At 48.3% G+C, this 18,671-nt stretch overlaps 1 long non-coding RNA gene across 1 annotated transcript in view; it reads right to left on the bottom strand.

The window, feature by feature from the left end:
• The window catches only part of LOC137660157 (uncharacterized), a 40,137-nt gene that overhangs the window by 4,517 nt on the left and 16,949 nt on the right, over nucleotides 1–18,671 (bottom strand). The window contains exon 4 of the long non-coding RNA XR_011047644.1: nucleotides 13,521–13,629. This is a non-coding gene — a long non-coding RNA (uncharacterized lncRNA). The remainder of the gene's footprint in view (nucleotides 1–13,520; nucleotides 13,630–18,671) is intronic.

Here is an 18,671-nt window from a genome sequence, read left to right on the forward strand (position 1 = left end):
GAAGCTCGTTCTTTGCTAGGAATCCAAGCTGAAAAGAACATGTTGCAGATTCGGTTGTGAAACCAATGTTCTTGCTGAAGGCATGAACCTCACTGACTCTCTTAGCTGTTGCAAGGCAGACGAGAAAAAGAGTCTTGAGGGTAAGGTCCTTGAAGGAAGCTGACTGGAGAGGTTCGAACCTAGATGACATAAGGAACCTTAAGACTACGTCTAGATTCCAGCCTGGAGTGGAAAGACGACGTTCTTTAGACGTCTCAAAAGACTTAAGAATGTCTTGAAGGTCCTTGTTGGAAGACAGGTCCAAACCTCTGTGGCGGAGAACTGAAGCCAACATACTCCTATATCCTTTAATCGTAGGTGCTGAAAGGGATCTCTCATTCCTAAGATGTAGAAGGAAGTCAGCTATTTGGGTCACAGAGGTATTGGTAGAGGATATTGAATTGGCTCTACACCAGCTTCGGAAGACCTCCCACTTAGACTGGTAGACTCTACGAGTGGAAACCCTTCTTGCTCTGGCAATCGCACTGGCTGCCTCCTTCGAAAAGCCTCTAGCTCTAGCGAATCTTTCGACAGTCTGAAGGCAGTCAGCCGAAGAGCGTGGAGGTTTGGGTGCAACCTGTCTACGTGAGGTTGACGTAGAAGGTCCACTCTTAGAGGTAGAGTCCTGGGGAAGTCGACTAGCCATAGAAGTACCTCTGTGAACCATTCTCTTGCAGGCCAAAGGGGAGCAACCAGCGTCAGCCGTGTCCCTTCGTGCGAGACGAATTTCTGCAGAACTTTGTTTATTATCTTGAACGGTGGGAATGCGTACAGGTCGAGATGGGACCAGTTCAGTAGAAAAGCATCCACATGAACTGCTGCAGGGTCTGGAACAGGGGAACAGTACAGCGGAAGTCTCTTGGTTATGGAGGTGGCAAACAGATCTATGGTAGGTTGACCCCACAAGGTCCAAAGTCTGTTGCACACACTCTTGTGGAGGGTCCATTCCGTGGGAATGACCTGATTCCTTCTGCTTAGGCGATCTGCTGAGACGTTCATATCGCCCTGAATGAACCTCGTGACCAGAGTGAGGTTTAGACCTCTTGACCAAATGAGGAGGTCCCTTGCGATCTCGTATAGGCTCCTCGAATGGGTCCCTCCTTGCTTGGAGATGTAAGCCAAGGCTGTGGTATTGTCTGAGTTCACCTCCACCACTTTGCCTAGCAGGAGGGACTTGAAGTTCAACAGGGCTAGATGAACCGCTAGCAGCTCCTTGCAGTTGATGTGGAGTAATCCTTGTTCCTCGTTCCACGTTCCCGAGCATTCCCGTCCGTCCAAGGTTGCACCCCAGCCCGAGTCCGATGCATCTGAGAAGAGATGAAGATTGGGGGTCTGAATGGCCAACGATAGACCCTCCCTGAGAAGGAGGTTGTGCTTCCACCACAGGAGAGTGGTCTTCATCTCTTGGTTGATAGGGATAGAGACTGCTTCGAGAGTCGAACCCTTGTCCCAATGAGCTGCAAGATGGAATTGAAGAGGGCGGAGGTGGAGTCTCCCTAGCTCGACAAACAGGGCCAGTGATGAGAGGGTCCCTGTGAGACTCATCCACTGTCTCACTGAGCAACTGCTCCTCTTCAGCATGCTCATGATGCACTCTAGGGCCTGGCTTATCCTGGGGGCCGATGGAAAAGCCCGAAAATCCTGACTCCGAATCTCCATTCCCAGGTACACAATGGATTGGGAGGGAATGAGTTGAGACTTCTCTATGTTGACTAATAGACCTAGGTCTCTGATTAAGTCTAAAGTCCAATTGAGATTCTCCAGACAACGACGACTCGTGGAGGCTCTCAACAGCCAGTCGTCTAAGTAGAGGGAGGCTCTGATGTTCGACAAGTGTAGGAATTTTGCTATATTCCTCATCAGATGAGTAAAGACCATAGGAGCTGTGCTTAGGCCAAAACACAGGGCTTGGAATTGGTAGACAACCTTTCCAAAAACGAATCTCAGGAAAGGTTGGGAGTCTGGATGAATAGGAACGTGAAAGTATGCATCTTTCAAGTCCAACGAGACCATCCAGTCCTCCTGTCTGACCGCTGCTAAGACCGACTTCGTCGTCTCCATCGTGAACGTCTGCTTGGTGACATACTCGTTGAGAGCGCTGACGTCCAGCACCGGTCTCCAACCTCCTGTCTTCTTGGCCACAAGAAAGAGACGGTTGTAGAAGCCCGGGGATTGATGGTCCCGGACTATAACCACTGCCTTCTTCTGCACAAGTAGCGACACCTCCTGGTGCAATGCTAGCCTCTTGTCCTCTTCTTTGTAGTTGGGAGAGAGGTTGATGGGCGATGTGGTCAGAGGTGGTTTGAGGCAGAATGGAATCCTGTAACCGTTCCTCAGCCAACTGACAGACTGGGCGTCTGCACCTCTCTTCTCCCAGGCTCGCCAGAAGATCTTGAGCCTGGCTCCTACTGCTGTCTGGAGATGCGGAGAGTCAGTGTTTACCTTTAGATGTCCTGGAGCCTTTCCTGGACTTGCTCCTGAAAGAGTCTGGACGGGAGCTTCCTCGGCTGGGGGCTCTACCACGAAAGGGCGGTATGAACCTCGTCGCAGGGGTATCAGCCACTGGTGAGCGATAAGTCTTGGGGACTGAGGTAGTAACCTTAGACTTACGAGCCGATGAGGCTACAAGATCGTGTGTGTCCTTTTGTATCAGGGCAGCAGACAAGTCCTTAACCAGCTCTTCAGGGAAGAGGAACTTCGAGAGCGGAGCAAAAAGGAGTTGTGACCTTTGGCAAGGTGTAATGCTGGAGGAAAGGAAGGTACACAGCTGTTCCCTTTTCTTCAAAACCCCTGATACAAACATCGACGCAATCTCACCAGATCCATCCCTAATGGCCTTATCCATGCAGGACATTAATAGCATGGCAGAATCCTTGTCCGCAGGAGAGGTCTTCTTGCTGAGGGCCCCCAGGCACCAGTCAAGAAAGTTGAACATCTCAAATGCTCTAAACAGTCCTTTCAGTAAGTGATCAAGGTCTGAGAAGGTCCAGCAAACCTTAGAGCGCCTCATAGCAGTTCTCCGAGGCGAGTCCACCAGACTTGAGAAGTCAGCCTGGGCAGAGGCAGGTACTCCCAAGCCTGGTGCTTCTCCTGTGGCATACCAAACGCTCGCTTTCGAAGTGAGCTTGGTCGGCGGGAACATGAAAGAAGTCTTGCCTAGGTGTTGCTTAGACTGCAGCCACTCCCCTAAGATCCTTAATGCTCTCTTAGAGGACCTTGCTAGGACTAGCTTAGTATAGGAGGACTTAGCTTGTTGTAAGCCCAGCGAAAACTCAGATGGCGGAGAGCGGGGAATAGCAGAGACAAAGTGGTCTGGGTAAACCTCCCTAAGCAGAACCAAGACCTTACGAAAGTCAATAGACTGTGGAGAAGGCTTGGATTCATCCAAGTCTGATGAGGGATCCAGGTGTGCCTCCTCATCATCAGACGCCTCATCACCAGAGTGAAGCGAAGGTATCGGACAAGAATGCTGAACAGCAGAGTCAGAACGAGTAGGCACAATAGCAGTGGTTTTCTCTTCAAGTAACTGTTGAGGGAGAACCTGAGGCTCAGACTGCAAAGGCTGAATAGCAGACGAAGCAGAAGGAAGGCGCATGGGTGGAGGAGGCTGACTCCTAGCATGAGCGGTTGAACCCAAGGATTGCGCTTGCTGAGCGGTTGGAGGAAGCGGAGTAGCAAGTTCCTGTTCCTGTGGTGTGAGCGGAGCGTAATGAGGTTGAGGCTGCGCAGAACAAGGTAAATGTCTCGCAAGCTGAGGCTCCTGAGGCACAAGGCCAAGGTGTAGTGGAGCTTGCCTTGTGGATGGTTGAGCTCGCTGCAGCGAGAGCTGAGGAGACAGACTCATGGACGGGAGAGGTTGTTGTACCTCAGCCAAGAGTTGCACCACTGGTGGAGCAGCAAAGGGAGGCGGAGGAAGAGAGGTATACTCCTCCTGATCCCATAGCAAAGGTTGCCTTAAAGAAGGCGGAGGCTGAACACCACTGGGAACAGCAAACTCAGACCGTGGCTCAACATCGTACGCCTGGCAGGTGGTACTGCGATCAGGCGGAGCAAGCGCAGGCGGAGCGAGCGCAGGCGGAGCGAGCGCAGGCGGAGCGAGCGCAGGCGGAGGGAGTGTAGGCGGAGGCGGAGGAGCAACACTCTCAGCCCGACACTCACGCATCAAGTCCGAAAGCTGTGCTTGCATGGACTGTAGTAGAGTCCACTTAGGGTCGACAGTCGAGCTCTGTTGTGGCAGAACCTTACTCCTCTTGGGCGGAGTGCAGTCGACAGATGACTGCGGCGAGTCAGAGCTGAGCCAATGACTGCAACCTGGCTGAGCACTCGCGGACTGGACTCTGCGTTTAAGTGGTCTCGAGACCTGAGACCAACGTTTCTTCCCTGACAGATGATCAGCGGACGAGAAAAAGACGGGCTCAATCGTCTGCGGGTGGGAGTGACGGTCTTTGGAAGACACGCCCGCAACCACCGAGGAAACTTCTGTGCGCCTAACAAGGCCTGCCGAACCCTTATGCCCTTCGACATTGCTTCTCCCCTGGGCATGGGAGCTTGCAAGAGGTCCCGGACTGGGAGGACGACTGGCTCGCACAGAAGAATCCTCACGCACCACACTGGCACTGACACTAGCACTTGGCACTGCACTGACACTAGCACTCGTCACAGCACTGGCACTAACTCCACCCACTGCACTCTTGACCTTAAGTTCCTTAACTTCGGCCATCAGAGACTTATGGTCACTTACCACTGACTCTACTTTATCGCCTAAGGCCTGAATAGCACGCAAAACAACAGACATATCAGGCGGAGGGCAAACAGTAGGTTCGGGGGTAGCCACTACAGGGGTAGGAAAAGGTAGGGGATCATGAGGTGAGGAAAACATTGAAGAGTGAGAAGAACTCCTCCTAACTCTACCTCTCTCTAACTTAGATGAATATTTTAAAAGACGGACAAATTCCAGTTCCGAAAGTCCGGCGCATTCCTCACATCGATTTTCTAACTGACAGGGCCTGTCCCTACAGTCAGAACAAGCGGTGTGAGGATCTACCGAGGCCTTCGGAATACGCCTATTGCAAGACCTACATCGTCTATGGGAGGGGGCTTGCGAAATGTCAGACATCTTGAATCCAAAGAGTTAGCCAAAGGGGTTTCCAAAATCAAGCAAAAGATCGTTAACCGTTAATCAGGACTATATAAAAGCTATCTAGCTAATATAAGAAGGTTTCCAGTAATGCGACAGCCGAAATCTGAGAGAATACTTCACCAATTAGCCGTGAACAAACTCGAAGATCATAAGCGTATCCCAGAACGTCTTGCCGGAAGCACGACAGAGGAATAATTGAGGAGGTGTCAACAAGAAGTACTTGAGTACCTGGCCACAGGTGGCGCTGGTAAGTACACCCCCTTCTAGTATTGTGATAGCTGGCGTATCCCTCCATAGAATTCTGTCGGGCAACGGAGTTGACAGCTACATGATTATCGGGTAAGTTTAATATTGAAAATAAATAAATCAAGATATGTATAAAAATACCTAAAAAGCAAAGCTATTATTACTACAAGTTCCTCCAAATTTTAAGTAGTGCACCAATCCCTTTCAAAAGGACACACAGCACTAAATGGAAACTGGGGAACATTTCTGTCTGCAGTGAACTTACATAAAAAATATCACAAATTATGTTATTTTTATTAGTAAAATAAATTTTTGAATATACTTACCCGATAATCATGTAGCTGTCAACTCCGTTGCCCGACAGAATTCTATGGAGGGATACGCCAGCTATCACAATACTAGAAGGGGGTGTACTTACCAGCGCCACCTGTGGCCAGGTACTCAAGTACTTCTTGTTGACACCTCCTCAATTATTCCTCGGTCCACTGGTTCTCTCTGGGGAGGAAGGGAGGGTCGATTAAATCATGATTATCGGGTAAGTATATTCAAAAATTTATTTTACTAATAAAAATAACATTTTTCAATATTAAACTTACCCGATAATCATGTAGCTGATTCACACCCAGGGAGGTGGGTGAAAACCAGTGTACAAGATTAAAGGATAGCTAAGTATCCCATATTTCATATAACAGTTATCTCAAATAACAATGAAATAATAAGTACCTGGTAAGGAAGTCGACTTGAACCGTTACTCTGCCTCTTTTTTAAAGTTCGTCTTCCTTACTGAGCGCAGCGTTCCTCTTGGAGGCTGAATCAACCCAAAGGTGCCAAAGTACACGGGGTTGCAACCCCTACTAAAGGACCTCTACCAAACCTTTGACCCAGGCGCTTCTCAAGAATGAATAGACCACCCGCCAAATCAAAAGGATGCGGAAGGCTTCTTAGCCTACCGTAACAACCATAAAAACAACAATAAAAGCATTCAAGAGAAAGGTTAAAAAAGGTTATGGGATTAAGGGAATGTAGTGGCTGAGCCCTCACCTACTACTGCACTCGCTGCTACGAATGGTCCCAGGGTGTAGCAGTTCTCGTAAAGAGACTGGACATCTTTCAGATAAAATGATGCAAACACTGACTTGCTCCTCCAATAGGTTGCATCCATTATGCTCTGCAGAGAACGGTTTTTATTAAAGGCCATCGAAGTAGCTACGGCTCTTACTTCGTGGGTCCTTACCTTCAGCAATGCAAGGTCTTCCTCCTTTAAGTGAGAATGTGCTTCTCTGATCAGAAGCCTTATATAATACGAAAGCCCATTCTTGGACATGGGCCTCGAAGGTTTCTTGATGGCACACCATAAAGCTTCTGACTGTCCTCGAATAGGTTTAGACCTCTTAAGGTAATATTTGAGAGCTCTGACAGGGCAAAGAACTCTCTCTAGTTCGTTACCTACCATGTTGGAGAGGCTAGGTATTTCAAACGATCTAGGCCAAGGACGTGAAGGAAGCTCGTTCTTTGCTAGGAATCCAAGCTGAAAAGAACATGTTGCAGATTCGGTTGTGAAACCAATGTTCTTGCTGAAGGCATGAACCTCACTGACTCTCTTAGCTGTTGCAAGGCAGACGAGAAAAAGAGTCTTGAGGGTAAGGTCCTTGAAGGAAGCTGACTGGAGAGGTTCGAACCTAGATGACATAAGGAACCTTAAGACTACGTCTAGATTCCAGCCTGGAGTGGAAAGACGACGTTCTTTAGACGTCTCAAAAGACTTAAGAATGTCTTGAAGGTCCTTGTTGGAAGACAGGTCCAAACCTCTGTGGCGGAGAACTGAAGCCAACATACTCCTATATCCTTTAATCGTAGGTGCTGAAAGGGATCTCTCATTCCTAAGATGTAGAAGGAAGTCAGCTATTTGGGTCACAGAGGTATTGGTAGAGGATATTGAATTGGCTCTACACCAGCTTCGGAAGACCTCCCACTTAGACTGGTAGACTCTACGAGTGGAAACCCTTCTTGCTCTGGCAATCGCACTGGCTGCCTCCTTCGAAAAGCCTCTAGCTCTAGCGAATCTTTCGACAGTCTGAAGGCAGTCAGCCGAAGAGCGTGGAGGTTTGGGTGCAACCTGTCTACGTGAGGTTGACGTAGAAGGTCCACTCTTAGAGGTAGAGTCCTGGGGAAGTCGACTAGCCATAGAAGTACCTCTGTGAACCATTCTCTTGCAGGCCAAAGGGGAGCAACCAGCGTCAGCCGTGTCCCTTCGTGCGAGACGAATTTCTGCAGAACTTTGTTTATTATCTTGAACGGTGGGAATGCGTACAGGTCGAGATGGGACCAGTTCAGTAGAAAAGCATCCACATGAACTGCTGCAGGGTCTGGAACAGGGGAACAGTACAGCGGAAGTCTCTTGGTTATGGAGGTGGCAAACAGATCTATGGTAGGTTGACCCCACAAGGTCCAAAGTCTGTTGCACACACTCTTGTGGAGGGTCCATTCCGTGGGAATGACCTGATTCCTTCTGCTTAGGCGATCTGCTGAGACGTTCATATCGCCCTGAATGAACCTCGTGACCAGAGTGAGGTTTAGACCTCTTGACCAAATGAGGAGGTCCCTTGCGATCTCGTATAGGCTCCTCGAATGGGTCCCTCCTTGCTTGGAGATGTAAGCCAAGGCTGTGGTATTGTCTGAGTTCACCTCCACCACTTTGCCTAGCAGGAGGGACTTGAAGTTCAACAGGGCTAGATGAACCGCTAGCAGCTCCTTGCAGTTGATGTGGAGTAATCCTTGTTCCTCGTTCCACGTTCCCGAGCATTCCCGTCCGTCCAAGGTTGCACCCCAGCCCGAGTCCGATGCATCTGAGAAGAGATGAAGATTGGGGGTCTGAATGGCCAACGATAGACCCTCCCTGAGAAGGAGGTTGTGCTTCCACCACAGGAGAGTGGTCTTCATCTCTTGGTTGATAGGGATAGAGACTGCTTCGAGAGTCGAACCCTTGTCCCAATGAGCTGCAAGATGGAATTGAAGAGGGCGGAGGTGGAGTCTCCCTAGCTCGACAAACAGGGCCAGTGATGAGAGGGTCCCTGTGAGACTCATCCACTGTCTCACTGAGCAACTGCTCCTCTTCAGCATGCTCATGATGCACTCTAGGGCCTGGCTTATCCTGGGGGCCGATGGAAAAGCCCGAAAATCCTGACTCCGAATCTCCATTCCCAGGTACACAATGGATTGGGAGGGAATGAGTTGAGACTTCTCTATGTTGACTAATAGACCTAGGTCTCTGATTAAGTCTAAAGTCCAATTGAGATTCTCCAGACAACGACGACTCGTGGAGGCTCTCAACAGCCAGTCGTCTAAGTAGAGGGAGGCTCTGATGTTCGACAAGTGTAGGAATTTTGCTATATTCCTCATCAGATGAGTAAAGACCATAGGAGCTGTGCTTAGGCCAAAACACAGGGCTTGGAATTGGTAGACAACCTTTCCAAAAACGAATCTCAGGAAAGGTTGGGAGTCTGGATGAATAGGAACGTGAAAGTATGCATCTTTCAAGTCCAACGAGACCATCCAGTCCTCCTGTCTGACCGCTGCTAAGACCGACTTCGTCGTCTCCATCGTGAACGTCTGCTTGGTGACATACTCGTTGAGAGCGCTGACGTCCAGCACCGGTCTCCAACCTCCTGTCTTCTTGGCCACAAGAAAGAGACGGTTGTAGAAGCCCGGGGATTGATGGTCCCGGACTATAACCACTGCCTTCTTCTGCACAAGTAGCGACACCTCCTGGTGCAATGCTAGCCTCTTGTCCTCTTCTTTGTAGTTGGGAGAGAGGTTGATGGGCGATGTGGTCAGAGGTGGTTTGAGGCAGAATGGAATCCTGTAACCGTTCCTCAGCCAACTGACAGACTGGGCGTCTGCACCTCTCTTCTCCCAGGCTCGCCAGAAGATCTTGAGCCTGGCTCCTACTGCTGTCTGGAGATGCGGAGAGTCAGTGTTTACCTTTAGATGTCCTGGAGCCTTTCCTGGACTTGCTCCTGAAAGAGTCTGGACGGGAGCTTCCTCGGCTGGGGGCTCTACCACGAAAGGGCGGTATGAACCTCGTCGCAGGGGTATCAGCCACTGGTGAGCGATAAGTCTTGGGGACTGAGGTAGTAACCTTAGACTTACGAGCCGATGAGGCTACAAGATCGTGTGTGTCCTTTTGTATCAGGGCAGCAGACAAGTCCTTAACCAGCTCTTCAGGGAAGAGGAACTTCGAGAGCGGAGCAAAAAGGAGTTGTGACCTTTGGCAAGGTGTAATGCTGGAGGAAAGGAAGGTACACAGCTGTTCCCTTTTCTTCAAAACCCCTGATACAAACATCGACGCAATCTCACCAGATCCATCCCTAATGGCCTTATCCATGCAGGACATTAATAGCATGGCAGAATCCTTGTCCGCAGGAGAGGTCTTCTTGCTGAGGGCCCCCAGGCACCAGTCAAGAAAGTTGAACATCTCAAATGCTCTAAACAGTCCTTTCAGTAAGTGATCAAGGTCTGAGAAGGTCCAGCAAACCTTAGAGCGCCTCATAGCAGTTCTCCGAGGCGAGTCCACCAGACTTGAGAAGTCAGCCTGGGCAGAGGCAGGTACTCCCAAGCCTGGTGCTTCTCCTGTGGCATACCAAACGCTCGCTTTCGAAGTGAGCTTGGTCGGCGGGAACATGAAAGAAGTCTTGCCTAGGTGTTGCTTAGACTGCAGCCACTCCCCTAAGATCCTTAATGCTCTCTTAGAGGACCTTGCTAGGACTAGCTTAGTATAGGAGGACTTAGCTTGTTGTAAGCCCAGCGAAAACTCAGATGGCGGAGAGCGGGGAATAGCAGAGACAAAGTGGTCTGGGTAAACCTCCCTAAGCAGAACCAAGACCTTACGAAAGTCAATAGACTGTGGAGAAGGCTTGGATTCATCCAAGTCTGATGAGGGATCCAGGTGTGCCTCCTCATCATCAGACGCCTCATCACCAGAGTGAAGCGAAGGTATCGGACAAGAATGCTGAACAGCAGAGTCAGAACGAGTAGGCACAATAGCAGTGGTTTTCTCTTCAAGTAACTGTTGAGGGAGAACCTGAGGCTCAGACTGCAAAGGCTGAATAGCAGACGAAGCAGAAGGAAGGCGCATGGGTGGAGGAGGCTGACTCCTAGCATGAGCGGTTGAACCCAAGGATTGCGCTTGCTGAGCGGTTGGAGGAAGCGGAGTAGCAAGTTCCTGTTCCTGTGGTGTGAGCGGAGCGTAATGAGGTTGAGGCTGCGCAGAACAAGGTAAATGTCTCGCAAGCTGAGGCTCCTGAGGCACAAGGCCAAGGTGTAGTGGAGCTTGCCTTGTGGATGGTTGAGCTCGCTGCAGCGAGAGCTGAGGAGACAGACTCATGGACGGGAGAGGTTGTTGTACCTCAGCCAAGAGTTGCACCACTGGTGGAGCAGCAAAGGGAGGCGGAGGAAGAGAGGTATACTCCTCCTGATCCCATAGCAAAGGTTGCCTTAAAGAAGGCGGAGGCTGAACACCACTGGGAACAGCAAACTCAGACCGTGGCTCAACATCGTACGCCTGGCAGGTGGTACTGCGATCAGGCGGAGCAAGCGCAGGCGGAGCGAGCGCAGGCGGAGGGAGTGTAGGCGGAGGCGGAGGAGCAACACTCTCAGCCCGACACTCACGCATCAAGTCCGAAAGCTGTGCTTGCATGGACTGTAGTAGAGTCCACTTAGGGTCGACAGTCGAGCTCTGTTGTGGCAGAACCTTACTCCTCTTGGGCGGAGTGCAGTCGACAGATGACTGCGGCGAGTCAGAGCTGAGCCAATGACTGCAACCTGGCTGAGCACTCGCGGACTGGACTCTGCGTTTAAGTGGTCTCGAGACCTGAGACCAACGTTTCTTCCCTGACAGATGATCAGCGGACGAGAAAAAGACGGGCTCAATCGTCTGCGGGTGGGAGTGACGGTCTTTGGAAGACACGCCCGCAACCACCGAGGAAACTTCTGTGCGCCTAACAAGGCCTGCCGAACCCTTATGCCCTTCGACATTGCTTCTCCCCTGGGCATGGGAGCTTGCAAGAGGTCCCGGACTGGGAGGACGACTGGCTCGCACAGAAGAATCCTCACGCACCACACTGGCACTGACACTAGCACTTGGCACTGCACTGACACTAGCACTCGTCACAGCACTGGCACTAACTCCACCCACTGCACTCTTGACCTTAAGTTCCTTAACTTCGGCCATCAGAGACTTATGGTCACTTACCACTGACTCTACTTTATCGCCTAAGGCCTGAATAGCACGCAAAACAACAGACATATCAGGCGGAGGGCAAACAGTAGGTTCGGGGGTAGCCACTACAGGGGTAGGAAAAGGTAGGGGATCATGAGGTGAGGAAAACATTGAAGAGTGAGAAGAACTCCTCCTAACTCTACCTCTCTCTAACTTAGATGAATATTTTAAAAGACGGACAAATTCCAGTTCCGAAAGTCCGGCGCATTCCTCACATCGATTTTCTAACTGACAGGGCCTGTCCCTACAGTCAGAACAAGCGGTGTGAGGATCTACCGAGGCCTTCGGAATACGCCTATTGCAAGACCTACATCGTCTATGGGAGGGGGCTTGCGAAATGTCAGACATCTTGAATCCAAAGAGTTAGCCAAAGGGGTTTCCAAAATCAAGCAAAAGATCGTTAACCGTTAATCAGGACTATATAAAAGCTATCTAGCTAATATAAGAAGGTTTCCAGTAATGCGACAGCCGAAATCTGAGAGAATACTTCACCAATTAGCCGTGAACAAACTCGAAGATCATAAGCGTATCCCAGAACGTCTTGCCGGAAGCACGACAGAGGAATAATTGAGGAGGTGTCAACAAGAAGTACTTGAGTACCTGGCCACAGGTGGCGCTGGTAAGTACACCCCCTTCTAGTATTGTGATAGCTGGCGTATCCCTCCATAGAATTCTGTCGGGCAACGGAGTTGACAGCTACATGATTATCGGGTAAGTTTAATATTGAAAATTATTTAATAATGATGTAGTTCTTTACTCCAGAAATCAAATATAAACTTTGGTATAAAATACTGTATGAAAAAAAGTATATGCTAAACATTTCATGAAAGAAAATCATTATGAAATAACATGAAATGGATATAGTGACCTTCATACTGATAAGCCCTTTTGACATTACAGTAACCCTTTTACCCCCAATGGACGTAGTGGTACGTTTCACAAAGCTCATCCCTTTATCCACAATGGACGTAGTGGTACGTTTCACAAAACTCATCCCTTTACCCACAATGGACGTACTGGTACGTTTCACAAAACTCATCCCTTTACCCCCATGGACGTACTGGTAAGCCTTTGCAAAAAACTGCTATTTACATTTTTTTGCATATTTTTGATAACTTTATGAGAAACTTCAGGCATTTTCCAAAACAATGAGACCAACCTGACCTCTCTATGACAAAAATTAAGGCTGTTAAAGGAATTAAAAAAAAAATATATTGCAAAATGTGCTTGAAAAAGAAAATGCCTAGGGGTTAAGGGTTGGAAATTTCCAAATAGCTTGGGGGTAAAAGGGTTAATACTCCCTCTTGGCATGTCAGTTCCAACTTTAGGTCAGTCTACTAAAATAAAATCTTAGTTAAGTAGTTTTATAAGTGTACTTTACAGTACTGTACTTCACACAGAAGCTTATTACTGTATACAGATTATATAAAATGATAGCAGATAAGTAATGAAAGTCCTCAACTTAAAAACTTAATAGGTTCCAAGAACCCATCTGTAAGTCTAATTTTGCTACATTTTGTCCTAGGGTAGACCTAACCTAACTCACAGGCCTATGATTTTCAGCTGCAAAACTCAACATATAGTCCAATTTCATATTGTAATTGCCGTCTTGGTTACGGCATTAAATGGAAAAATTTTGTTCAATTACAGTATTTCATTATGAACTTTTTATGCAATATCCGAGATTTAGAAATTCATTTGAATTTGCGTTTGTATATCTGGATGTTTGTAAGTTCAGAGCCCTTTATAGAGTGAAAATCAACTTACATCGGGTCTCTTGGAAACCAATTAACTACATGGAAGAGTATATTACCATACCTGGAAAAGCTCTGTGTTTGGAAAGTGTCCGAGCAACAGGATTAACGAGCAGACCGTGCAAGACGCTATCTAATCCACCTCAGTCGAACCACTTAGTTTCTCGGGCATCCTCAAAGAAGATGGATCATTCAGATTTACCAAGATTGATTGAAGATTGTTATCAAGTATAAACAAGTACATAAGAAAAGACTCTTTACTAATAAAATTACTAACAAAATAACAGAGGCACAAGAATAAAAAATCTGAACATCATTTTAGGGTTATGAAAATGACCATACCTGTTGAAATTACATAAAAATATTATTTCTGGGCTCGAACCTGTGCCGCCCAGTGAATAAGCTCCATTTAGCACTTATTCTTAGGTAATTTACTGCTAAATATACCAGAGAAAAAATGTAAAGGAGTGCTAGGTTAACTAGCTCGCTCACCTATTGGTGTCGGTATAAAATTGGGCGTATATTCCAGAGGTCCCGCACTATTTAGATTAATCCACGACAGAGAACCCCAATAGAGGAGAGCCGTTCAACCTCACTCGGTACTACTACAATGCATCCGCTCAGAACTCAACTCCTTTTAGCACAACGTTCAAAGTAACCCGCTTTTTCTCTGGTGCTCTCGCTTTTGGATATTTTCTAGTGAATTATGGCTTCTTCGTCGGTTTCCCAGGAGACACCGTCTAAGTTAAGTACCAAGCTGGATTTTACTGTGTTTTGAGCAACCTAGATCGTTTAATATTTATATTATAGGAGTTTATTCTCTTCGTTCATACCGATCTTGCTTGATTTCACTACAGTTGGTACTCCTGTTTTTGAGAGCTTTTAATTTTCACTTGCGGTGTTACTATGTGTATTATTTTTATTATCAAATATTATTTGTTATCGTGAATATTCATTATTTAGCGATTAGAATCCTCGTGGTTCAATTTTTGGGCCGATATCATTTACGTATCGCTATGGCTGCCGACCGTGCTAAGGCGGCAATGTTATTTTAGCCATCAGGTGTGTCTTTTGTGATTTAATTATTTATGTTGCATGCCTTGCCCAAAAATTTTCAATGTGTTTATTCATATATTTAACGCTATTATTATTATTATAATGAATATTTGTGCCATTACTCCGTTTGATCTGTCTGATTGGGGATCGTCAGTTGGTAGCCCTGCTGCCTCGTATCACGTGATCCTCCCCCACGCTCCCCCTCTAGCTAGGTGGGAGGCTAGGCTTCCCCCCCCTCCACTAAGGGACCGTTGCCTTCCCTCCTTTTAGAGGGGGTAGTTAAGTGTTTATGGACTTTGTCCTCCGGGTGGCCCGGCGGTTTAGTCTCTGTCTAGTCTGGTTGGCCACCGGTCTACAGAGTTGGATCCCGGTGTACCCTATTTTATATTCACTTTTCATTCTGGCTTATGTTATACGAAACCCTCCGGGTTCGATTGGCAGTTCTTAGTTACAGTTCCGCCCCCCTATTATTTTATAACATTTCCTATGATGATTATATATGACAGATCACTACCCCGGAGTCCCTAAAGGAATTGGTATTGAATATACCTTTATTTCCCGGCCCGGGGTCTACCCCACCCCGGGAAATCAGACACTATGTGTCTTAATTCCTTGTTTTTGCATCCTTTTTTATGCTCCCGGCTTGACCGGAATGGATGGCTATACTTTAGTTTCAAGTTAGACTTATGTTTAGGCCCGGGACCCCCGGTCCCGCCCCTATGTAAGAATATTATAGTTAAGCTCTAACCTTGCGTTAGACCTATGTTAGGCCCGGGTCCTCCGGACCCGCCCCTAAAAAAAAAAAAAAAAAAAAAAAAAAAAAAAAAAAAAAAAAAAAAAAAAAAAAAAAAAAATTATTTTATTTTTTACAGTCTAATCTTGTGTTAGACCTATTTTAGGCCCTACTTAAAAGAATAGTATAGTTAAACTCTATTCTTGTGTTAGACCTATGTTAGGCCACTTATAGAATAGTAGTTAGGCTCTAATCTTGTGTTAGACCTATGTTAGGCCCGGGTCCTCCAGACCCGCCCCTAATTAAGAGAATTACAGTTTCTCATATACTATTCTTTTTACAGATGGTGCATTGTCTGACGCCGGCCTGTGCAGCTGTTCTGCACCAGCCTTGTGGCCACTCCGTCTGCCGATCTCACGCCCCTTGTGGGGTTCAACTGGAAGACGTTGTGGTATGGCACCCGGATAACTGTGTGATTTGCTTCGACCTCATCACTACCCTTGGTTCTGACTCGGTGAGTCCCGTTGGCTATATTGCCTTCTTATTTTATTTACTATTAGTAAGATATCTATGGTCTTGAAGGATCATTGGGAGTTTCCCTTTTATAATTCCCACTATTATTTCAGGCATCCCCGGAGCAAAAGTCTGCGGCTCGGGCCACACTGAAGGTGTGGGTTGGTGGTTTTGCCCGGAATGTAAAGTCTAAGCGGCCGTACGTCCTATCTGAGGACTACTGCACCATGGTTTACCCCAACGCCAAGTCTTCAGCTGCTGTGGCTAGGCATGTGGCAGCTCCCATCATTGCCCACATTGATGCCACTATAACGGGTCTCATCGACCCAGAGCAAGATCCATCGGACGCCCCCGGAGGTCTGGAGGACAATGTTGCCTCCATGAACCTGGACGTCGAACCAATGTTGCTAGACGAGCCGGATACAGGTAGGGTGGTAAGTGAGGCAGGTGTGTCCGGCGCTGAGATTCCTATCCTCAGCCCCGCTCTTTCTTCTTCTTCTGATCGCTCTTCCTTTCTTGGATTTTCTGGGGACCGTGATTCGTCTCAACGTTCATACCCGGTTCCCCCTAAGGATAAGTCTACTTCAAGGACCTTACCCAAAGCTCGCAAGCCTCACAAGACTTCTCATGGCTCTAAACCTGGTACAAACCCGTCTTCAAAGACCTCTGGTTCCTCCTCTAAGTCTCACGACCCGGGAGTTCCTTCCGCCCCTCCTGCTGCTAGCCCGGGCCTTTCCGAATCAGCTATGCTTCGCATCGTGTCGGAGATGCAGGAAAAGTTGGTTTCGGAGATGCAGTCGAGGATGGACACGATGTTCTCTAACTTCGGTCAGAGAATTGGGGCCTTAGAGCAAGGAGCTCCGGAGAGAGTCCAAAGCTCTCTCATACCGGATGCCTCTAAGCTCCCGCCGTTTGCCAAGAACAACCCCTGGCGGATGGCTCTTCATTCCCCGTTCTCAGACGGAATGTTGACTCTGGAGGGCCTTGGCACTCGCCCTCTAGAGGACTTTGAATTCTTTCCTCCGGGTCTGGCATTTCCATTTCATGGTTATGCCAGACTTACCGAGGAAGCTTTAGTCCGATTAGACAAGGTCCCCAAAGAGACGGTCATCTTCCCGAAGGAGCAAGCCCAATCTGTTTGGGCCAGATTTTTGAATGACATCGGCTGCACTAACACCATGCTGACGCCTCATAAAAGCTCCTTTACGATGTTCTTAATGGACAAGAACACCTTGACTCCATGCGTCAATAAGGTGGCAGAGCTTGCCTTTCAATATGCTCTGGAGGAGAAGCCCTTGCCTCCCATCCGAGAGGTGGATCCAATCTCCCTCCTTCTTCCCTCAGGTATTGAGTGTTGGGACAACGTCCATACCACCTTTACCTCCGGCAAGCTTGCAGCAGACTGTGCCTCAGTCTTGTTTAGTGAGAAGCTTCCCCGTCTCCCGGAATCTCTCATTAAACAGGAATATGATTCCCGCCTACGTGTTGGCCGTACTCTAAACCTGGCCACATCCACGGAGTCGATAGCCTTGACTTACGATACGGAGAGTATTTTTAAGTCTCTCAACAAGGCTACGCTACAGTCGTTATATTATGACTTATATGACTTTGCTACTGCTAAACGCAGATGTCGCAAGCATGTTCTAGCTGAGGCGACGATTAGGCATGAACCTAATAAACTCATCCGGTCCTCCTGTTGGGGTTCAAATCTCTTCCCCGAGGATCTCGTAGAGGAAGTCTTGGCGGAGGCCACTAGGGTTAATCAGAGCCTTAAAGCCCGTTGGGGTTTGACCCCTAAACGCAAGTATGACCCCGCAAATTATCAAGCCCGGGGTAGGAAGAAGCTTAGACCATATACCTCCACCCAGTTCAGGCAACAACAGAGTGCTTCATCCAACTTCCGGCTGCCTCTTCCTCCATCTTCTGTTGCCCCTGCACAGCCTTCCACCTCTCGGGCTCCTTCGGATGACTATGTCACCGTTCTGCTACCTAAGAGCCAGCTTTCTGGTGCCTCCGCCACTTCCCCTGCCTTTAACCAGTCCTACGAGGCTCATAGCTCTTCCCAGAGTTATGGTAGAGGTAGAGGCTACCACCGTGGCTCTAACCAGAACAAAGGCAGGGGAAGAGCCTTTCGCAGAGGAAAGAACTTCCGAGGCGGACGTGGAGGCAACTCCTCAAACCAATACTGAGGTGCAGCAGGTAGGGGGGAGGCTCTATGCCTTCCGCAACAAATGGAGGTTCAGTCCCTGGGCGTTCAGTATCATCTCCAAGGGACTAGGGTGGAGTTGGATTCAAGGACCTCCTCCTCCGAACAAATTTCGTCAACATTCCACTCCGGACCTGGTCGAATTTGTCCAGGAACTTTTACAAAAGAATGCCATACAAGAAACGAAACATCTGAAGTTTCAAGGTCGGCTGTTCAGTGTTCCGAAGAAGGATTCAGACAAGAGAAGAGTGATTCTAGATCTATCCCTTCTCAACTTGTCCATTCAATGCGACAAGTTTCGAATGCTTACCGTCTCGCAGGTGCGGACCTTACTTCCCCGTGGGGCCGTCACCACCTCTATCGATCTTACAGACGCCTACTATCACGTCCCGATAGCGAGACACTTCCGTCCGTACCTAGGCTTTCGCTTAGGGGACAAAAGTTACTCCTTCAAGGTGATGCCTTTCGGGCTCAACATTGCCCCAAGGATCTTCACAAAGCTAGCAGAAGTCGCTGTTCAGGAACTCAGGAATCAAGGGATTCAAGTAGTAGCCTATCTGGACGACTGGCTCATTTGGTCAGACACCTCCCAAAATTGCCTAAAAGCCACTCACAAAGTCATCCATTATCTTCAATCTCTAGGCTTCCAGATCAACTTCAAGAAGTCCCGTCTTCTTCCAAAATCGAAGTTCCAATGGCTCGGCCTG

Source organism: Palaemon carinicauda, chromosome 20, assembly GCF_036898095.1.
Source record: "Palaemon carinicauda isolate YSFRI2023 chromosome 20, ASM3689809v2, whole genome shotgun sequence".
In the NCBI taxonomy this organism is placed as follows: Eukaryota; Metazoa; Arthropoda; class Malacostraca; order Decapoda; family Palaemonidae; genus Palaemon; species Palaemon carinicauda.